Here is a 12,344-nt window from a genome sequence, read left to right on the forward strand (position 1 = left end):
CAAGTAGAGCAGGCTGTCAACAGCCCTGGAACCTCAGAGAGGAAGGCCCAGGGTGTGGTTTTGTTGTCAGATACACACAGACAGTTGGTGTGTGTGTATTGCAGGGCGGGGAGGGGGGCGGTGTCTTTTGTTGTTTAGTGACAAACACAACTCTGACCATCACTTGTCGTGTAATCCTTGGAGACCCCACAGTAGGGGCAGCCCTGGCCTCCAGCTTCTGTGATAGACCCTGCGGGCCCACACTGTGCTGGTGGGTGATGGGCCAGGAGGCATTCACTGCTGGGCAGGGAACAATGGCCTCCGTTTGAATTCATTTACAGCTGATCGCCCATGACAGGCCTCTGTGTACCTGCAGGGGCCTTTTTTCTGTCGTTTTCCACCACAGGCATGTTTGGGCAAATCTCTGTGTTCTGGTTTCTCTGGCAGGTCTGTGTCTAGAAGGGAGCAACCACAACGAGTTGGAAAGTGTAGCCCTTAGGTCTGTGCCCTTGCCTGTTAGCCAGTCCTGGGAACACAGGAGATGGATTCAGAGGGACATGCCCCTGCCCAAGGGAATCAATAAGCCTCACATTTTAGAGGCAAATCTGTATTGATTAATGGATCCTTAATAGGCACTTCCATAAGACCTTTAAAAAGGAAATGAAAGCCTCCTAGTCCCTTGAATTCAAATATGCTGACTCTCTTTAAAAAAGAAAAAAAAAAATTCCCCATGCTGTGGAGGGGGGACTCCATCTCAGACAGGCAAATGGAACTGAAGTCCACCAACCTTGAATTTAAATACTGTTGCTAAGCAACAGAACCAGGAGCAAAGAATGTGACTAGTTGTTAGTAAAAAGGAAACAGTACCCAAAAAAGCCTAAAATATCAAGATTTTTTAAATGTCAGTATGCTCTGAGAACACAAAAGAATTATACAAGGATTTTTTGGATTACAAAAAAATTTTGTTTAATATTACATGTCACAATCATCCTTGGACAAATTTAACTGGTCTGATCATTTTGATATAAAATACTACTGTTTATCTTCTCCTGTATTATAATCATGGTGTGGAATACAACACAGGCAAAGTAGTTGTGTTTATCTCCTCTTAATACATTGAATTAATTTGAATACTTTAAATTTTCTATTCTGGTTTTATGAGCCACTGTCATTGTTTCCACTAAATGTTTAGTGCTATGAGGATGTAGTCATGTATTCAATCAAATTGAACTGTAATAACTAATGTCAATATTTTTAAAAACTCAGTTGTACATGTCAAACCAGGCTGCAAATGCTGTGGGGTCAACAGTCAGGCCAACAATATTAGCAAGGAGAGTGTGGCTACAGTTGGCTGAAATATAACTTCCAAGATGCCTCATTGGCTCTAAGTCCTTGACTAGTGATTGATCTTTGATTTCCAGAATTTTTTTAATATTTATTTTTTATTTTTATTTATTTGGGTGTGTTGGGTCTTAGTTGCAGCATGTGGGGTCTTAGTTCCCCAACTAAGATCCAACCCTGGCCCTCTGCACTGGGAGCATGGAGTCTTAGCCACTGAGCCACCAGGGAAGTTCCATATCTGGAAATTTTTTAATAAATCAAAGTTCACAAAGAGAGAGAAAAAGTACTGAAAACTGAGTTATCACACATGTACATGTATACAAAAACAGGTTTGCTCTTTTTCAAGTTTCCATTGGGATGATAACTTGGACATAGGGATTGTCATGTGCTGATAAGGTTAAGAATATTGTGAAGCAGACTTCTCTGGCAGCACAGTGGATGGGAGTCCACCTGCCAGTGCAGGGGAAACACATTCGATCCCTGGTCCGGGAGGATTCCACACGCCACAGGCAACTGTGCCCATGCGTTACAATTACTGAAGCCAGCTTTGGGGCCCATAAGCCACAGCTACTGAGCCCGAGTGCTGCAACGCCTAAAGCCTGTGCGTCTAGGGCTCACACGCCACAGCAAGAGAAGCCACCTTAGCGAGAAGCCCTCGCACCGCGACAGACAGTAGCCCCACTCGCTGCAGCTGGAGATGCCTCCACACAGCAGTGAAGAGCAGCACAACCATAAATAAATAAACAAATAAATTCGGGGAAAAAAGTATCATGAAGCTAAAGTGGGATGCTGCATTTGTATGCTAGGGCTGCTACAACAAAGCACCACGAAACAGATGGTTTTAACAACTGAGATTTATTCTCTCCCAGTTCTGGAGGCTGGAAGTCCAAGAGCAAGGTGTCCACAGGGCTGGTTCTCCCGAGGCTGTGGGAAAGACTCTGTGCCTAGCCTCCACCCTGGCTTCTGGTGGTGTGCTGGCAGTCTTGGTGTTCTGAGCCCGTAAAAGCATCACCAGATGTCTGCTTCCAACTTCACAAGGCTTTCTCCTTGTGTGCACCTCTGCATTTAAATTTCCCACTTACAAGGACGTCAGTCATTGGATTAAGACCATCCTACTCCAAGATGACTTCATCTTAACTACATCAGCAACGACCTTACCTGCAAATGAGGTCATATTCTGAGGTACTGGGCATTAGGGCTTCAAACATATGAATCTGGGGGAACACAATCCAGCCCTTAACTAAGCCCATCATTCAGGAATAGGGCTGTAGCCTCAGGCAGCATCTCAGCCCCCAAAGCTCCGGGAGGAAGGTGGCCCATGTTCTCAGGCTCTAGGGCTGACATCACAGGAGACAAGGAAGGTCCCTCTCAGCAGACAGCAAAAGCCTGCACGGCAACAAAGACCCACCCAGCACAGCCAAAATAATTAACATTTTTAATTTTTTAAAAAAGAACACAAGGGAGACCAGAACCTCCAAAGAGAGACAAATCTCTACAAATGGTCTATGTTTAACGCAAACCATTAAGGAGAACTTGGTTAAAACTTAGAAGAGCTCTTCATCTTCTTTGCAGATTTCCTCACTAGTGAGTTAAATCCAGCTTTGACATGAATTAGTCTATCTGCAAGAGGAAGATATTTTTAATAGTGATCTTTAACCATGAGATTGAATTAAATCCAACAGAACATCGCCAACAGAAAAGAGGCTTTCTGGGAGGACAGAGCCCTGGGTAATGCCCCCTCAGAGGTCAGAGACAAAGAGAGACCCAAGGGAGCAGCGACCAGGAACCAGCTAGCGGGAGCAGAGACCATCTTGCTGGACACTGAGAACTGAGAGGTGGAGGTTGGTGGGGATCAGCTAAATGACTGGTAAGGGTGAGAATCAGGCTGGGGAAGTACCTTCAGGAGGGAATGAAAATTCCTTAAAGCAGAAAAGTAAGTCACCAGTACAAAGGCACTGACCTTCACCAGGGACCATCGAGGGAGCTTCCAAAGGGTGCTTACTAGAGCATAGGCAAGGAAGGAGGACCTCAGAGAGCAGCCCGCAGGGAGGGCAGGCAGTGTCTGCTGGGCCCAGCAGGCATATGCGGAGAGGGCCAGCCCCTTCATCCTTGTTCCTCTGTGAGCCATCTCACTCAGACGCCCTGGCACAGGCCCTGTTGGAGTTCACTAGTTCCCAAGCTTTCCAGGTGGCTCAGTGGGAAAGAACACGCCTGCCCATGCAGGAGACATGGATTCGATCCCTGGGTCAGGAAGATTCCCTGGAGAGAGGAATGGCAACCCACTCCAGTATTCTTGCTTGGCAAAGCCTATGGACAGAGGAGCCTGACAGGCTACAGTCCATGGGGTTGAAAAGAATTGGACACAGCTGAGCAACTGAGCAGATGAGAAACCCCAAATCTGAGAAACACAGTCAGTAGACATGATACTGATTGGACAGCCAACCTGAGCTGTGCTGTTTGCTTGCTGTGTGTCCTTGGGCCTCTGTGCGTCCTTGGGCCAACTCCATTGGCCTCTCTGAGCCTCTCTTTCCACATCTGTAAAATGACTTGACTGAGAAAGAGGCTCCACCCCTACTCCATGCTGTGACCCCCCCCAGCACCCATCTGTTCCCCAAGGCCAACACTAAAACCTCCTGCCCTGCCACCTCTGAACATAGTTTCCCTTAATTTGCCAGCATCAGGAACCCCATTTTCCCCAAAATGTTTAAAGGCTTGGGACACAGAGTGTGTTTTTGCTCTTATTATCTGAATAACTTGGCCAATTATCACCTCCAACTTGCTATGCAGATGGGGTCTGGCTCATGAGTGGTGCAGATCAGACCTCCTGCAATAGAGCCTGTGGTGTCTGCAGAGGGGAGCCCTCTCAGACCACTAAGGGCTGGTGTAGTCCAGGGTGGAATTTAGAGAGAGTTTCTATTGAGTCCAAGGGCATCATGACTGCCTGGGGCCACTTATAGTCTACTGCACAGAAATCAAGAGTGAAGATCGTTGGGGTGTGAGGCTCTGAGATGGTAGCAGGCCAGTCCCTTCCGTTCTAACGGAGCTTGTCCTGTCATGTCCGCAAAACAGGTTCTCAGCCTGCACCTGAGGCTTAACCACGAGCCCAGAATAAAGACCCCATACCAATCTCACAGTGTTGCTGGTACCGAGCAGACCCGAGCAATGTTTGCCTGCTGGCTGGCTGAGTGCATGGGTTTTCCTATACTTTTAGATGAGAAGCTGATCCCATATCCCAGGCAGAACTGACTTGGAGCCCAGGCTCTGCATCCTCACCCTCCGTCAGCCAGAGCAGATGGTCCAGGAAGAGCTCAGCCCCCAGGCGGGCATATCCGCCACCCGAGGACCGGAAGTGCAGTGAGGAAGGACATGCCCACAACAACAAAGGCAGAGGTTGAAATACAAATGGGATAATGATATTCAATGTCTAACTATTAAAAAGCCAAATGCCCACCAGCCAGTTCTTCCAACATGCACTGAAGACTGGTTGTGGCCAAAGTCTGCAGAGGTCGCCTCCATAGTTGGAAATCCAGACTCCTGAGGGGGTAAGTGGTGGCCACGTCACTGCAAGGCTTCCATGTCTTCAGAGAGATGTGAGGGGCACATCTGGAGGGTGCCAGGCCAGGGGCTCTGCTCTCTCTCAGGACAGGGCTGGCCCAAGACCTCAGGAGACAGGCAGGCCCCTGAGGAGGGGCCTCAGCTGTGGGAGAGCCCCTCACATCTAGCACCCCCAACCAGTCTCTGAATTAAGATGCTGAGGTTGAACCCAGGTAAACTGCAAGGTGGGATTCTACACAGTCTGGCAGAACCCTGATGGAACAGGACAGGAGGCTTCCTGGGGGTCTGGAGGGGACACAGTATGGGGAAGGATGAGGCTCAGGACACCCCTATAAAACAAGTGCCCTGCAGACCAGAGGGCCCAGCCTGGCCAGTCCACATGCTTCCATTCACCCCTTCAAAACCTCAGGGCCCTGTGCCTCAGCTCTCAATAAACCCACACCAGGCAGCTAGAAAAATTAGTGGCTCTGCTTTGAGCTAAAATTATATGCAGTTTGTGTGGGAACATCAGCTACCTGTCACTCAGCAGAGGCCAAGTGCAGCTGCCAAGCTCTCGGTTCACCCAGAAGAGGAAAAGCGTTGACACCATACTCCCTGCAGTGTTCCCAGATGTCAGGTCCACAGTTAGGTGACTTTGGGAGGGATGCTGGGGCGGGGGAGGGGACAAGGTATGTCTTCTTGGGGGTGTTGGTCATCTCTTGGGTGCTCACCTGAGGGGTGGGAGGTCTCTGAGCAGCAAAGGACTGTCCAGTCCTCCAAGCTGAGAATTCGGCAGCCTGTAGGACCCTTGAGACTGCCCTGGAAAAACCGCCTGGATTTCAGCGCCCAGCCCCATCTAGCTGCCTTTGCTCTCCCCTCACAGGAAGTGGGCTTCCCTGGTGGCTCAGATGGTAAAGAATCCTCTTGCAGTGCAGGAGACGCAGGTTCAGTTCCAGGGTAGGCAAGAGCCCCTGGAGAAGGAAATGGCAAACGACTTCATTATGCTTGCCTGGGGAATCCCACGGACGGTGGAGCCTGGCGGGCTGCAATCCATGGGGATGCAAAAGGGTCAGACGTGACTGAGCACAACGCCACCAGATCACAGGAAATGGGTGGGGTAGGACTGGCTGGCACACCACTGCCCAGGGGGACCATGCCCCCTCCACTTCCCCAGGGAGTCTACAGCAAGCAAGAGGGGCTGCCAAGGGGGTGAGTGTGTCCTTGCACACCTGGAGAGCGCTGGACAAATGCCAGAGTGGCCATCACTGCCTCTCTTTCCAAACTTTCCCAACTACCCCTACCCCCATCCCACCAAGATGCCTTGTACCAGCTGGAACCAGCCTGGTTTAAGAAGAATCCCACTCTGGGCCTCCAGAAGAGCTCCGAGGTGGGCTGTGGTGTTGGGGGAGCGAGGCCAGGAGGGAAGGCGGGGGCACCCATGGTGACTCAGGACTTTGGTGTCAAGTGATGCCCATTCTGCAGCCCCACGGGGATTTCCCAAGGCCAAAGAGAGGGAGGGAAACACAGGGCAGTTTCCCAGGAACCAAAGCTTCTATTGGCAGCACATGGGCAGCCCCCAAGCCACAACCTTCCTGCAGCGCCCAGAAAGGCCAGAACCTTGCCCCTGTGCTGTGCTGTGGACACTCGCTCAATTGTGTCCAACTCTGCGCAAACCCATGGACTGTGGTCCATCAGGCTCATCTGTCCACGGAATTTTGCAAGTAAGAATACTGGTGTGGGTAGCCTATCCCTTCTTCAAGGGATCTTCCCGACCCAGGAATCAAACTGGGGTTTCCTGCATTGCAGGTGGATTCTTTATCAGCTGAGCTCTCAGCGAAGCCTGCCTAGGCCCTAACCCAGGAGAAACCAAAGCAGGCCAGCGAGGGAATGGGACCGCCTAGCGTGAGGGTGACCTTAGGGTGTGTGGATGTGATCCTGGGTGTGCTGTGAGACCCCGGGTGTGAGGGTGTGACCCTGAGTATAATGTGAGTTTGACCCTGGGTGTGAAGGGAAGAAATGGCCCCCCAAGCTCCCCTGGCAGCTGAGTTGCCTTTTTGCCCTGGGGGCAGGCTTGTCCCTGAGGCACTGGGAGGTGGCCACCCATTTGCTGGCAGGGAGGAGGAGGCAGCCCTCCCCGGTGAGCGCACCCAGGCCTGCAGTGGGAGGGGGGCAGCCCTGCTGATCCGAGTCAGCCCGAGGTTGGTCTTACCTTTCCTTGAAGGATTACCCAGGCTCACAGCCAAGCGGCCTCATTGCACATCTGGGAGGTCTAACGGCTCCTCCCTTTGTCTAGGTCTGCGGCTTTTGTTCAAGCTACAGTGTTTCCACTCTGGTCGCTTCATGATCTCTTTACCCAGCAACAGTGAAACGGAGCAGGACACTGTGGTCCTTGCCCCACCCCCATGTCCTCTGCCGGCCTTTTGTCTGTGAAAAACACTTAAGCCAAAGAACAAGTTTAATCAGAAATGTAAGAAAATGCAGGAACAAAGGAAAACAGTCAAAGGAGACCATTTAATAATAGTTGAGTCCTTAAGCAAAGTCAAGGACCCTTAGCTCCTCTTCAAGGGCTACAGATAATACTCTGAGGAAATGCATCTGTGAGCTGTCTTACAGACAGTGAAACCTCCGCCGGATGCAAGAAGTTAACTGCTTGAGGACCAGACTGTAGCCATGACAGAAGCTGCAGCAATTCCAGGAACTGGCCTCAGGGACATGAGAACAAATCAACCCTGGAACTAGAGATTAACTGTACTTAAACCAATAGAGATGATGCTGGCCTGACCACCGCATGGCCAATTTCAAGGTGACTGTCAGAGCTGATTTGTTGTCCCTACATGTAGCGCCCTCCCTCTGTTTTATTATAAAAGCTCATGCCTACTGATTGTCAGAGGTGGGAAGTCAGCCTTTGGACAGGAGTCCATCCACCAACCTCCAGTTGCCAGCATCCGAAACAAAGCAAACTTTCCTTACCACCGACCTTGCCTCTTTATTGGCTCTTGAGTGGCAATCAGCTGGCCCCCACTTTCAGTTACAATAGTCCAGTGGCAGCCTGTCCTGGTATACACATGTACATAAAGGAGCATAAGAAGTACATAAAGTACATGTGTGCGCATATACTAACGTGCACAGATAGGGGTAGGTCTACAGACAGAGAGAGCCAGACGGTCATGCTTGTGTGCTGTGGTCACAGTTGGGGATCCCAGCAAAAAGTTTATGGGATTTCTTGCAACCTTCCTAATATATTTTAAATTATTCAAAATAAACAATTTTTTAAGTAGCATCATATGTGAACCATCATATGTCAAATGAATGCGGGGCTTTGTGAGCTCCATCCACACAGGCCCTTCTCTGGGGCTCACTGGACCTCTGACCCACCAGGAGCCTGAAGACCATCCTGCTTCTGGGCCTCATGTAACCTGTCCCCCGCAGATCCGGCATCCCAGCGCCTCTGGAAACCACTGGCCTGGGCTATTTCAAGAGCTCCCCTCTCCCAGGTTTCCCGGGACCCTGGCCAGACTCTGCTGCCCTGACAGACCCAGGATGAGATAGCCTCTGCACTCTCACAAGAGCTGTTTTAGGGCACAGGCCTACGTCTTCCTACTGCCCATCACCTAGCCGCTGTCACCACCCCAGGCACTACCCTCCCCCACCCACGCCAGGTCACTGCTCCAGTACTTTCCACGTAAAGGCATTGGCCCAAGGGCTGGAAGAGGGGCAAACACTTGACCACCCTGGCATAGGCCCCTGCTCAAGGGGCACCCCCAAAAGCATGGAGGACCCTGAGATGGAAAGCAGGTGGAGTCGAGGGGCACAGCTGTGCTGGGGCAAGCAGAAGAGGAAGGAGGGGCCTCACTGGCCTTGGGGAACAAGAGTGGGGCAGGGACCTCCCTGAGAGCAGCGCACAGAGTTTATGCGACACAGCCTCTGCCCCGGGCCTCAGAGCACTCTGTGCCTCCATCCCCCGCTTATGACTGGGGCTGAGAACACAGCCCTGAGGGCTCCAGGTGGCGGCCCCACCGCCCCGAGTCCCCTCTGGTCGGCTGCCCCTTGCCTTACCTCAGAGGTAAGTCCCAGCCGGCCACCTCCCTCCACAAAGGGAGTCAGTGGGCCCCTGAGGTCCTGGGGTCTCAGCCAAACAGACAGGGAAACATTTCCACCTCTGTATCCTGTTACCATAGGAAAGTGCAATGGACTGAATTGTGTCTCCCAAAATTCATGAGATGAAGCTGTATCCCCAGTGTGAGTTTTAGAAAAAGAGGTGGGGCTTTCAGGAAAATGATTAAGGTTAAATGAGGTCATGAGGATGGGGCACTAATCTCAGAGGACTGGTGGCCTTATAAAAGGAAGACACCAGGGCTGTTTCTTGCGCTTTCTCTGTTTCTCTGACATGTGTGAACACAGCAGGAAGGCAACCATCGACAGGCCAGGAAGAGGCCCCTCACCAGAACACAGCCCTGCTGATCTCGGATTTCCAGCTTCCAGACTGTGAGACATCAATGCGGTTTCAGCCGCCAGTCTGTAGTATGTTGTTATGGCAACCGAGCTGACTAAGACAGATGGAAAACACATCAAGTGTGCCAAAGGAACCTGCCAGCAGATTCACATTAGCCATCAGGAGGTGGATTTTTAAATAGAATTAGTATCATTTTACCTTCACATCAGCTTCAATAATAATGCTAATAGCTGATGCATACACGGTGCTTCCCAAGTGACCCTGGACTGCAGGTATCTCTCATGAAGCAGGTGAGGAAGCCAGCCCTTATCTGCCTGAGGCCGCACACCCAGGGAGGGAGAAACAGAACTGAGCCCCGTGTTGCACTGACCCATGGTTTGCACCCCTCTGCATGCTGCCTCCAGGTTTGCAAAGCACTTTCACAGGCATCATTATTTAACATGGACTCACCCGACAAGGCCCTGGTGGGCTCCTTCTGCAGCCCACATGCTGAGTGCATTAGTGCTGTAGTCACAGACATAGAGGCAGCTGTACCACTGCCCCAACCCTGGGCTCCACGCAGAAGGTAAGAAGCAGTCAGGCTGTTAACACAAGTATGTGTAAAGTTGCAGTTGTATAAACTACAAATTCAGTACCATTCCATGCAAAACTCCAGCTGGAAGAACGCAAACAAGCCCATTCTAGAATTCATATAGGACAGAAAAGATCTGCAGACAGCTCTGAGCCCTTTGGAAAAAAAAATAGAGGGATATTTGCTCTCCCAGGCACTCAGACTAACTTCAGAGGTGAAAAGCTGGAAGAAGGACCTTGGTTCTTGTCTTCACTGAAGAAAACATTCAGTGAATAAACCAACATTGCGAAAATGATAAAAAGTGTTTATTTGAAGCAAAGTACATGTGGAAAAAAAAAATACATGCGAAAGAGCACAGAGATGAGCTCAGAGTGAGTTGAACCCCATAGGGGCAGCTTAGGTTGCTTATCTGGGGCATTTTCTGGGTTGGTCTCTGGCCAGTCATCTCCATATTTGGTCCTGATGTGAGCATGCATCTCTCAGTCAAAATGGATTCTAGCTGGTGTCTTCTCCCTCCCTTTTTCCTTTCCCTAGACTAACAGCTTTCTCTGTGCACATGTTGGGCCAGGAAATCCACAAGAATGACCCAATCAGGGCTCTTCCTGATAACTCATCTCAAAGATAAGCTGATCCTGCTCCAAAACAGACAAAGGCCCCTGTTCAGTTCAGTTCAGTTCAGTCACTCAGTCATGTCCGACTCCTTGCGACTCCATGAATCACAGCACGCCAGGCCTCCCTGTCCATCACCAACTCCCAGAGTTTACTCAAACTCATGTACCTCATGAGTCAGTGATGCCATCCAGCCATCTCCTGTCATCCCCTTCTCCTCCTGCCCCCAGTCCCTCCCAGCATCAGGGTCTTTTCCAATGAGTCAACTCTTCACATGAGGTGGCCAAAGTATTGGAGTTTCAGCTTCAACATCAGTCCTTCCAATGAGCACCCAGGACTGATTTCCTTTAGAATGGACTGGTTGGATCTCCTTACAGTTCAAGGGACTCTCAAGAGTCTTCTCTAGCACCATGGTTCAAAAGCATCAATTCTTTGGTGCTCAGCTTTCTTCACAGTCCAACTCTCACATCCATACATGACCACTGGAAAAATCATAGTCTTGACTAGATGGACCTTTGTTGGCAAAGTAATGTCTCTGCTTTTTAATATGCTATCTAGGTTGGTCATAACTTTCCTTCCAAGGAGTAAGCTTCTTTTAATTTCATGGCTGCAGTCACCATCTGCAGTGATTTTGGAGCCCCAAAAAATAAAGTCTGACACTGTTTCCCCATCTATTTCCCATGAAGTGATGGGACCAGATGCCATGATCTTTGTTTTCTGAATGTTGAGCTTTAAGTCAACTTTTTCACTCTTCTCTTTTACTTTCATCAAGAGGCTTTTTAGTTCCCCTTCACTTCCTGCCATAAAGGTGGTGTCATCTGCATATCTGAGGTTATTAATATTTCTCCCAGCAATCTTGATTCCAGCTTGTGCTTCTTCTATCCCAGCGTTTCTCATGATGCACTCTGCATATAAGTTAAATAAGTGAGGAGCTCAATATGGGAGGGAGCAACACCAGAAAGCAGAGGAGAAAGGACAGTTTTGTGGGAGGTTTTGTTCCTTGTTCCTGACATGGAGATACACAAAGCCAGACCTGACATCACAACATTTACAAAGGTGGAAACCAGGCATATTAAAGACCTCACTTGGAAAGGTATGGTTATAAAGCCATGGGAAGAGTATCTTCATCACTAGGGATGTGGCAAGTCTCCTTAAATAAAATGAAAATAATAAGTAAAGTCTTCTTAAATAAAAGCATGACCACAAAGTGAAGAAGGGATGGATTTGATGGCATCCATATGAAGGACTCTGTCCAGTGATGAACACCAGCTTCAGATGAATGGGTGAAACCACATCTCAGGCTGACAGTGAAATCTGGACTGCGGGGAATTCCTGGAATGAATGATGCAATGTCAGAAACTCCAGCAGATAGACGGGGTGAACAGGAATTACGGGAAAGGAAGCCCAGTTGGCTAATGAGTCTATGGGACACCAGTGGGACGTCACTGGTAATAGGAAAAAGCACAGCTTTTAAAAGGAGAGACCAGTTTCTACCCAATAGCATCATACACAAAAGTCAGAAGCGGTATGATGCCAAGTGCTGGCTAAGATGTAAATAAATGGGAATCCTCCTGCTCCACTAGAAGAATAAACTGGATTTGGTCATCTCGGAAAGCAATACGCAGCACTCAGAAGGTGAAGCGGATGCATGCCCACAACCAGGAACTCTGCTGCAGAGCAGACCCTCCAGAGAGACCCTCACAGGGCTCCAAGAAGGGGTCTGTGGAGGATGTCCATCGCCAGGTACTGGGCGGCAGCAAGGTATTGATTGCAGACAACCCTGGCATCCTCAGGAAGAGAATAACCAAGTCAATGTACCAGGTTGTTGGCTGATCCAACATGCAGTCCCCACTGCTT

The 12,344-nt window shown here is 49.8% G+C and overlaps 1 protein-coding gene across 1 annotated transcript in view; it reads right to left on the bottom strand.

Moving 5' to 3' along the window:
- Nucleotides 1–2,156: 2,156 nt before the first annotated feature.
- The window catches only part of RAMP3 (receptor activity modifying protein 3), a 49,316-nt gene continuing 39,128 nt past the window's right edge, over nucleotides 2,157–12,344 (bottom strand). Inside the window, exons 4-5 of the transcript XR_009600506.1 lie at nucleotides 7,064–11,819; nucleotides 2,157–5,825 (exon numbers count right to left, since the gene is read on the bottom strand). The gene's annotated coding sequence lies outside the window, so the exon portion shown is untranslated. The remainder of the gene's footprint in view (nucleotides 5,826–7,063; nucleotides 11,820–12,344) is intronic.

The sequence above is a fragment of the Ovis aries genome, chromosome 4 (genome assembly GCF_016772045.2).
Source record: "Ovis aries strain OAR_USU_Benz2616 breed Rambouillet chromosome 4, ARS-UI_Ramb_v3.0, whole genome shotgun sequence".
Classification (NCBI taxonomy): Eukaryota; Metazoa; Chordata; class Mammalia; order Artiodactyla; family Bovidae; genus Ovis; species Ovis aries.